General features: G+C 40.3%; 1 long non-coding RNA gene across 2 annotated transcripts; it reads left to right on the top strand.

The window, feature by feature from the left end:
- Window positions 1-1,963: 1,963 nt before the first annotated feature.
- Window positions 1,964-7,291, top strand: LOC112261080. 2 transcript variants are annotated; one of them, XR_006084304.1, is made up of 5 exons: window positions 1,964-2,833; window positions 3,291-3,517; window positions 3,947-4,549; window positions 4,664-4,791; window positions 5,030-7,291. It is a non-coding gene; the product is annotated as an uncharacterized LOC112261080 (long non-coding RNA). The 2 variants fall into 2 exon arrangements; XR_006084305.1 differs by having other exon boundaries at window positions 3,947-4,565.
- The last annotated feature ends 2,756 nt before the right edge of the window (window positions 7,292-10,047 follow it).

Here is a 10,047-nt window from a genome sequence, read left to right as displayed (position 1 = left end):
CTTATCAAAATATATTGGCATTTTGGCTAGGCTAGTGACTATGATTCGATAAAGTTGCAAAAAAAAGCATGTAAAGTTTGCCTTAAACTGGGCATCATTCACAAGTGATAATATATAATTCACAAGTGATAGGCTAATATTGTCACGCATCACACTATTATTGATTTTATCTTGTCTTTACATATACTGTAGGAGAGTTAAAGGTTATTCCATTTTTGTTTCATTAAATGCATTTGAGTTAATCTGGGTGCTTGCGTCACCTACTAACACCCAGGTACTACCCGTTGCTCTCGTTCTCCTCAGTCTGAGAAAACACAGAGAAAGTTATGTTGCAGATTACTCCATTAAATCCATAACGTGAAATAAATAAAACATCCCCAGGTTAATGTTGTATATATTGTTATAAGAGAATGTGAGCCTATTGAAACATGTAACTTTCAGAGTTTTATTGTTGTTATTAATATAGTTTAGAGTGCTAAAAGTGCTGCTGTTGCTAACTAGCATGCCTTTCTGTGATGCAGACGGTTAGCTGAGCTGCCGACTGGTGCTGGCATTGCATTATGGGAGATGTAGTTTTGGCCCACTAAGGTCTGAATGGGATAGAGGCACTTTCACGTTGTAACTTGTTTGTGTTGCAAGTGTTTTTGTACATGAGTTGTTGTATTTTGGTACTGTCAACACTGAAAGCACATAGCAATGTATTGGGGAACTGAGATAGGATATGTGTTTTACCTTTCTTTATGCCTGTCTTTTCACAATACTATTGCAGGTATTTATTGATTTTATTTTACCTTTTATTTAACTAGGCAAGTCAGTGAAGAACAAATTCTTATTTACAATGACGGCCTAGAAACAGAGGGTTAACTGCCTTATTCAGGGGCTTTATTATGGCTTTATGTATGAATGTGATTTGTGTGAGTCCGAGAAGACACAGAGAGAAATAACAACTTGTCAGATGGTGCATTGGAGACTGATGTGTTCCTGTCCTGTCTTTTCACAATACTATTGCAGATCAACATAAAAGGCAAAAAGACAGCCGTGGTGTCACTCTTCATTTCTTGGTTCCCCTGTGGTACATATAAGACCCGCTACAATACTAAATAATATATGTGTAAAATTTCTTATGATTTTAAAATGGACCATTATCATGCACCTGTCTCGAAACAGGGGCAGCGGAAAAAATACATGTCATCTATGCACTTAAATAGCAAATGGGAGGACGCTTTTCCCGTGGTTCATTTTCATGCCAGCCAGGCAGGCTATACTCCTGTTGTAAAGAGAAGCAATGTGCTTAATATTAGGAAAGTTGAGAAATAAATATAGTTGGCCTAGCCTATAGAGAGCTGATGGCCTATAGAAATGTTGTGCAACATGAGCTCATGGGCTCTCATGAAGTGTTTGATTAGATTTACATTTGCATTGATGTCAGAGTGATTAGAGGGACAATAGAGTGTGGAGTACCAGTCAGTTAGCAAGTTTGGTAGGCTACTAATGACCATCAGCAGCATTAGAGCTTGGATAAGCCTAATTACTGTTACTAAACTGTGGAATTTGACCTGTGGAATTTGACTGGTGGTGTAGCGGTAATATGATCATAACAACCATAGTTGCACCCCTTTTTGACCTCAGAACAGCCTCCATTTGCGGCATGGACTCTATAAGTCCTCGAAAGCGTTCCACAGGGATGCTTGCCCATGTTGACTCCAACTCTGTAACTGTTTTAAAATCACCATTGGCCGTATGGTGAAATCCCTGAGGTTTCCTTCCTCTCCTCAACTGAGTTAGGAAGGATGCCTGTATCTTTGTAGTTACTGGGTTTATTGATAAACCATCCAAAGTGTAATTAATAACTTCACCATGCTCATAGGAATATTCAGTGTCTGCTTTTTTTTTTACCCATCTACCAATAGGCGGCCTTCTTTGCGAGGCACTGGAAACCCTCCCTGGTCTTTGTGGTTGAATCTGTGCTTGAAATTCACTACCCGACTGAGGGACCTTACAGATAATTGTATGTGTGTGGTACAGAGATGGGGTTATCGTTCAAAAATAATGTTACCCACTATTATGGCACACTGAGTCCGTGCAACTTATTAAGCAAATGTTTATTCCTGAACGTATTTAGGCTTTCCATAACAAAGGGGTTGAATACTTATCGACTCAAGAGATTTAAATTGTACATTTTTTATTAATTTGTAAAAATTACATTGGGGTATTGTGTGTAGATCAGTGGCACAAATTCTTGATTCAATCGATTTTAAATTCAGGCTGTAACACAAAATGTGGGGAAAGTCAAGGGGTGTGACTACGTTATGAAGGTGCTGTAACATAATGGTTGAAGACCATTGAATATTTAAATTTATGCTCTTTAAAATTAATGCTGAGACATTTAGATGCCAAACACACTTTTCGGAGGGGGAAATTTACCAGGGGTCCAAGGTTTGGAGGGATGGAGTCACACGTCACACATTCTGTGGCATGTCACAGATCACATCAGGCCCTATAATTGTGTGTCTAATCTCAACATCCTATATAGAATTGTAGGTTCTTGATTTCTCAACAGATTATTTGGGCCTGCCATTTATATCATGCTAAATGGGGTTTAGTATATGACTAACATTAAAATGTAAAGACACAGATATGCAATTTGGTTGTATTATCCCTGTAGCATTGTTGAGAACAGAGCATTTATTTATTCATGTGATCAGCAGATTCTTTTAACTCTTCTGCAAGCTGCTCTGTAGATGTTGTTGGTTCATCAGATTCTGATAACACTGTTACTCTGACACAAATTCCTAGCAGAAACAGGAGAGCAGAGGAAGATAGTGCAGCCAAAGTAAGCCTTTCATTATTTGCTTTGATTGTCTTTTTTATAATTCAAAACTGTATTGATCTTCCTGAGGTTCCATCTTTGTGATATTGGGTTGGCCTACTCCAGGAGAGTTACTTAGTATGTAGGCTTTTTTCAGTCCTGCTCTTATCAACTTAAATCATCTTGGAAGATCCTAATGTGCAGCTTAGTGATATAGCCAGGTGTTGGAGCAGGGCTGAAACCAATGCTTGCACAGTAGCTCTCCAGGAGGATGGCTGGCTAACACTGAGCTCTTTCTCAATTTGTCTATCCTTGTGTCCTCGTCTCATCCTTCTGAAAACCAACTACGGAACAATGAATTAGGAGAGGAACATTGGGTCTTATTATTAAATGTGATGTGAGGAGGCGAGGAATCACAAAAAAATATTTTGAGAAAGAACCCTGGTGTACTAGGGTCTGTGTCTGTTGTGCCTTTTGTTAGATGATTGAGGACATTCTCCAGTGAAAAGCTGGAGGGGAAAGGATCATGAACGAGTGTGCTCGGACAAAAAGCTTCACTGACCGCACCAGACGTAATTCGATCAATCTAGTCATTATCATTATTTTTGGTTCATAACAAGTCCCCCACGACATGTGAAGGAAGCATATGCAAGAGGAATAGTTTCCTTCTTTCCGTACCTGGACAACCCCAAAAGCATGACTGACTATGTGAGTACGAAATAAACCTGGTTCCCAGTTCACTCCCTACCACTTCCCCTTAGCGCTAACCCTTTGATGTTTGCCGATTTGAATGGTGTGGATAGTCGTGAAGCTGTCATCTTATGGATCTGCACACATTATGGCCAATGGGGAGTGGTGTAGACAATTTTTTAAAATGGTTTTGCTGTTTTGAAGGCTCAAACTGCCGATTAGTGAAACTGCCACTGCAACATCACCAGATGTTCAAATGATAAACAACATTTTTCTAGTCTCTTTTCAAGTTACAAAGCTGTCTAAGTTTACATGCTAGTTTACATAGTTTACATGCTCCTCCTTGGTCACTTGCTTTTGAACATGACATAAATCAGGCTTAGTGTGTGAAGGTGTGTTACGTCCGTCCAGAAAAGGTTAGTTTCTTATTTCTCTGTGTTTATCAAGGCCTACTATTACAATGCAGAAGACGGGTGTGGCTACTTGGCATGGAGACTGAAGCACCTGCAAAAGGAGCCTGCAGAGGGAAGAATAAAGTCCCCTCGCAGATGACTAGCAGGCTGGTCAGGTGGTTGGCATACATACTGTAATTGTATTTTATTTATGTGTGTATGGTTTGTGCTCGCTTGGATGCAGGCATGTGAGGGTGTGTTCACAAATGCGTGAGACTTTTTTGTTACGGGTTTTTCCTCAAGATTCAGTGTAATGGGGTTTGTTTGGACTGTTTATACCAGTGTTGTGTGTTCCTCTCCTTTTTAATCTTTGGTTGAAGGTGGACCAGCTGCTGAACAGAGACCCCTTCACAGATAACGACTGGCTGAGTGAAGAAGGGCAGTGTCCAGAGGCCATCGTGCTGATGAAACACACTTCTGATGAAACACACTTCTGATGAAACACACTTCTGATGAAGCAACCGTTGAAGAAAAGATTAAGTTGACCTTTGCCTACTCCCAAAAAATTGTCCATGACCCAACTGAGCTTCAGGACCTGATACACAACGCTGAGTCCACAGCTGATGTGGAAAATGGCAGAGGCATACCACTTTACACTGTAATATGAAGTTCTAGTATGTACATGTGGGAGGGAGAAGAATTTTAGGATTGTGGCACTGGCAGACATGTTCTGAAAGTTTTCTAATGTCAGAATTACAATGTGTGTTTCTAGGCTTAGACAGTGACATGTCGTCCATTCTTCTTATCATCCATCTTCTGCCTCCCTCCTCGCAAGGCCGCAACAAGCCGAGAAAGATGTCAGCAAGACATGCAGCTGAACATCTTGTGAAGTTCATCAAGGTCAGGCTACAATTCAACACAAATTTGCTGTAGACAAACTGTGTTGTGCTATACTGATCCCTGACCCCCCCCTTCCTTCACCCCTCTTTCCCTATAATACCTATGTGGCATTACACCGTAATACATATTATGACACCGTAATACATATTAGAATCACTACTGTCTGGCTTCGGAGACTATTAGTAGATGTGATCATTAATAGTAGATGTTCTAACAATACATTATTGTCTTATTATAGGCAGGGACCAGCATCCAGCAGCATCTTGATGGCATCACCGGAAGTAGTGATTGATAAACATACAGTACCTTATAAGGCATCTGGCTCACTGGGCAGTTTTGATGAGCTTTTCAAAGCTCACTTTGGTACCTCATAAAGTCAGGGTCTGGCAAACATGTACACTTTTCTCCAAATGACAATTTCTGACATTGACGTTGATACAACTAAGGCGAATCCCAGGGTAGCAGAGCTGAGGGCCAGGATGTTGCATTAAACAGATCTATTTGAGACATAGACATTTTTTGTTTTGTTTGCAAATGCCGCCAGGCAAATGCCAAAAGCATTGTGAAACATCTGAAGTTAATCCACAGTCTTTGTCCAGGGAATTCTCTGTGTTTATAGTGTGGTCAGGTTGGTTGTTCACATGTATTTGTCACTTTCTTCTGGATTTAGAAAGTATCATAACAAGGAAAATGAAGAGCGATCCGTAGCAGTTTCTGATAATTATGGTGGAGGCCCCTCTAACACTGCTAACAGTCTTGCAGCAAACTATGTTGGTGATGTGCTAGCCCCAAGCTCACATTGTGATTCAGCTCTGTATAATAAGAGTATTGCAGATAATTGTGCCGCAACAATAGCTCAACTCAAATCAGCGGGAGTTGGTAAAACAACATTGAACACTTTAGTCAGTTCCATGGAAGAGATAGTTGATGATATCCACAGTCAAGCTAAAGAGTCAGCCTTTACAGGAAACTGGCAACAATTATATTGGGTGTAAAATAGAATCAGTGTTTTGGGCAAATTGAAAATTCTTTCAGTGTATTGAATTCTGAAACCAAAAGGTTGAAATATTTCTCAGAAGTGGGGAACTGTAAATCCAGTTGAATATGTTCTTGGCACAATGCAATGGAACATATGACCAGTTTATTGTTACAGATAAACTAATGTACGTAACCCCATTTTGTTACATCTCTAACATCTGTTAGAGTTCATTGACAAAGACTTTGAAATCGCTAATCCTCTTGGATCGACGCGTGGCATGCATAAATTGGGTTCAATTTACTTTAAGAACTGTCTCCAAATTGGAATTTCTCTGCTCAATATTCACCTGGTTTCTCTATTTTATGCTCAAGACATAAAAACCTATGGGTTTCACTCACTACTAGACCCAATTGTACGAGATATAAATATTTTGTAAAGTGAGTTACTGTTACGATCACCAAATTCATGGTGTATCACAACCGGACGTGATTGGGAGTCCCATAGGGTGGCGCACAATTGACCAAGCGTCGTTCGGGTTTGGCCGGTGTAGGCCGTCATTTTCTATAAGAAAATGTCTTGCCTAGTTAAATACAAATGAAATCTGTTGCTGTAGCTGATGAGGTGTGGAAACACTTTGTTGCTGTTGTGGATTTTGCGTTGTTGCTCTGTCTGCGTGCTAGGTGTTGCTTGTCCTATGTTGCTCTGCATGTGCTCACTGCTCATTGTTCGTATTGTTTTGTAATGGCTTTTTTTAGCCGGCTGGCTAAAACTCACTTTTATTGAAACGTTGATTAATGTGCTCTGTCCCTGTAAAAATAAACTCAAATTCAAGTAGACAAATCGACTGTAACACTGGAGAAAATACAATGTTGACTATTTGAAGTAACAAAAGCAGCAAATGCCAGTGTTGATCATTTGGAGTCACCAACTCAATAAAGGTAAGTGGTAGATTGTATAGTAGATGCCAAGACTGAATGGCATTTAAGCCCAAATCATTGGAACCCTCAAGTAACTTCACTGCAGAGGGTCTGTTGTTTCTTTCCATATAACAATAGTTGAAGCTCTAAATTCTCATGTCAATTTCTTTTGAGGTTAAATTCTCATTTTTGCATGTGTTGTAGAAGCAATTTCACCTCATATTGCTGATGATATCAACTGAAAAATTCTCACTTGTATGAAAGTACTGTAATGAATTAAGCAGGCAAGTGTCACACCCTGACCTTAGTGTTCTTTGTTTTCCTTGTTATTTTGGTTAGGTCAGGGTGTGACATGGGTGATGTATGTGTTTTGTCTTGTATGTTTATGGGGCTGTTTCCTTTCTAGGTGTTTATGTAAGTATGGTTGCCTAGATTGGTTCTCAATTAGAGGCAGGTGCTTATCGTTGTCTCTGATTGGGAACCATATTTAGGCAGCCATGTTTTTTGGGTATTTTGTGCCACACGGGTGATTGTTTCCTGTTCACTTTGTTGTTTTGTATTTGTGTTCATGTTGAGTTTTCATATTAAATACCATGGACACTTACCACGCCGCATATTGGTCCTATCCTTGTTTCACCTCTTCATTCAGAGGAAGAGGAGGAAATCTGCCGTGACAGCAAGATTATTTTAACACCTCATAGGGCAGATTGGGATTTCTCTCCATTGTTTGGCACTGTTCCACATGCATCTCTAGTTTGCAATACTATATTGGGACTGTCTTCACTAAACTCTGTCTAAAAGTCGTCTTTCTCAGCAAGACAGAAATGGAAGCAATATCTTGCACTGAAAGATCACTCAAAACCAAATAAACTATGAATACCAAGGTTGTCACCTGTTACTTTTATTTTATTTAACTTTTATTTAACTAGGCAAGTCAGTAAAGAACTAATTATTTACAATGACAGCCTGTCCCGGCCAAACCCTGACGACGCTGGGCCAATTGTGTGCCGCCCTATGGGGCTCCCAATCACGGCTATTTGTGATACAGCCTGGAATTGAACCAGGGTCTGTAGCTATGCATCTAGCACTGAGATGCAGTTCCTTAGACTGCTGCATCACTCGGGAGCCCCAATAACATAGTGCAGATAACATGGAGAGCAGCAATACACAGCTAGGGATTATGTTCAAGTCTGATTGGCCTTTAGCCATGTCTTTATGTTTTTGTGAAGGTGTGATAGGTGGTGCAGTTGTGTGTGTCTGATGGCAATGTGTTCCAGACATTGGAAGCTCTCACAGAGAAAGCAGAATGAACTATACAGTTACCTCTCATGGCAGATGTTTTGGATCTGCTGCCATGGGTTTGGGTTTTCTGTTTTAGTAAAAGTACTAAGTGGAGGGGAAGCCAGGCCATTTAGGATCTTGAACACAAGACATGTGTCAGTGGCGATCTGTGCCGTTTATGAGGACGGAGGACAATTTATTTTTCATAAGCATGGCCTTATTTCTATTACAGCATGTTGGATGACTGTCATTCATATTCCATTCATCTAGTTCAATGTAACATTGATAGATTTAGGCCCCTACATGGGGCTCACATTTTCCCTATACACATGAGGTTGGTACAACCTAGCCTATGAATGAAAGTTTACAGCTTAGGTGCACACAGGTCGAGAGAAATTTGAGATGACAGACAGTGACACATTCAATACCGCTTGGCACACTCTTTCCTGCATCTAGCTTATCTAGGGTGCAAACAAGTGTTTCTATTGGACAAATTCAGGTATTTTTTATCCCTGTTTCACTTGCTTCCGTTTAAGAAACATTTTTCAACAGAATCAGCGGAACAGAGTTCACTTTCATAGCAGCCACGTTGTATTCATTCTATCCTCTATGCACTCTCCTCTTCCCTTCGTTTGTGGACTTGAACAACACATCAGCTGTATGTGACCAGACGAAAAAACCTTTCGAAGCCCAACCATGTCATAACCGCTACACACAGCCTACATCATTGTCCCCATATCAGCTAAAATTACATCGTAGTCAGCATAGCTAATATAACTAATGCATTAGTAAACCCTCTACAATCATGCAGTAACGTTAGTGTACAGTCAGTAAGCAGTTAGACAGGCGGGTCACGGTGGTAATAACTTAATAAAACCAAAAGCTTACCCTGACTTGGAAGAGTGCCAGCTAGCTAAGATAGCATCCTTCTGTTTGAGCTGTGTTGTTTGAGTAACTAAACTAGCCAGCTGCATTTTCTAGCTATGTAGGTGAAACTGGGGGAAAAAATGACAATGTCTTTCTCTCTCCAGCTCTCTTGCTTCTCCAACTCGATAGAACTAATAATTTAAAAAAGAATAATGGGCAAATATTGTACCATCCAGGTGTGCAAAGCTCTGAGACTTACCCAGAGAGATTCTAACATGTATTGACTCAGGGTGTGACTACTAATATAAATGAGATATTTCTGTATTTCGTGTTCAACAAGTTTTCAATTTGTCATTATGGTGTATTGCATGTAGATGGGTGAGAAAAACAATCAATTTAATAAACTATGAATTCAGGCTGTAACACAACAAAATGGGGAATGAGTCAAGGAGTATGCATTTTTTCTGAAGGCACTGTATATCAGTGGTGTATTAACTAATTGGTTATAGAGCAAACAATGCAATTATCACAACACGTAGGTTGTAATATGCCTTTTTTCCCAGGCTTGGCTTCCCCTTTTAATCCTTCATCGGATCCTCCTCCCTGTACAGTTAAATTAAACTAAATTACTCCCTGTACAAACAAATGTAAAAACATACACACAGTACATATGCATGCAAACACATAGCACGTACAAACGTACCCATTTGGACACACACAGTCCGCATGTTCCAGGAACACCTTTCTTAATTAAGCCCTTCTATCACTGTCAATCAAATTACTCGAAGAATGTGTTACTTTTGTGAGGAGTATAACAGGAAAAATACCAGCCAGTTAAAAATAGCGGCCAGTCTTCCCACAGATGGGCTGAAATGTGTGATGGAGTGTTGAGAGGTGCGGTAGTGACGTGAGCAGTCTGGCTCGACTAAAGTGTGAACAGGCAGGTGTAAAACTACAGAAAGGCCTCCTGAGAACTTGGAAGTGCTAACACAACAGCACAACCCACCCGCCTTCCACAGCTGTGACAGAGCACCTGCACACACAAAAACACACATACACACAGACAGACAAAGACATACACACTCACTCTCTCATATGTTGTAGGTTTAAATAGGATTTGCCAGTGTCATATACCTCCACAACCTGTAGAGGAACAGCCAAGCATTTGCTGCTCTCTAGTGGTGGTTCAATCTCCACCATGAAGGTCCATGT

This window comes from Oncorhynchus tshawytscha, linkage group LG10, assembly GCF_018296145.1.
Source record: "Oncorhynchus tshawytscha isolate Ot180627B linkage group LG10, Otsh_v2.0, whole genome shotgun sequence".
Classification (NCBI taxonomy): domain Eukaryota; kingdom Metazoa; phylum Chordata; class Actinopteri; order Salmoniformes; family Salmonidae; genus Oncorhynchus; species Oncorhynchus tshawytscha.
Note: the sequence above shows the minus strand (reverse complement) of the source record. Positions and strands in the feature narration are given on the sequence as shown.